The sequence below is a fragment of the Sinocyclocheilus anshuiensis genome, unplaced genomic scaffold (genome assembly GCF_001515605.1).
Source record: "Sinocyclocheilus anshuiensis isolate Anshui unplaced genomic scaffold, SAMN03320099.WGS_v1.1 scaffold507, whole genome shotgun sequence".
NCBI classification, from domain to species: Eukaryota; Metazoa; Chordata; class Actinopteri; order Cypriniformes; family Cyprinidae; genus Sinocyclocheilus; species Sinocyclocheilus anshuiensis.
This window is the reverse complement of record NW_015551034.1, coordinates 104,145-104,348: the sequence shown is the minus strand read 5'-3', so window position 1 is coordinate 104,348 and position 204 is coordinate 104,145.

Below are 204 nucleotides of genomic sequence, written 5' to 3'. Positions count from 1 at the left end.
ATTGGCCAGCTATCCAGTGCGTTGTGATTGGCCGAATACCTCAAGCGTGTGACGTAAATGTTACGCCCCTTACCATACTGTGATGTCGTGTCCCGAAGCGATGAGACAACACCAATAAATCCCACTACAAACGAGGCATTTGTTACATCCAGTGGGGACATAATTACTGATTATGATGACTTATACTGTCTTTTTACGCGTTGC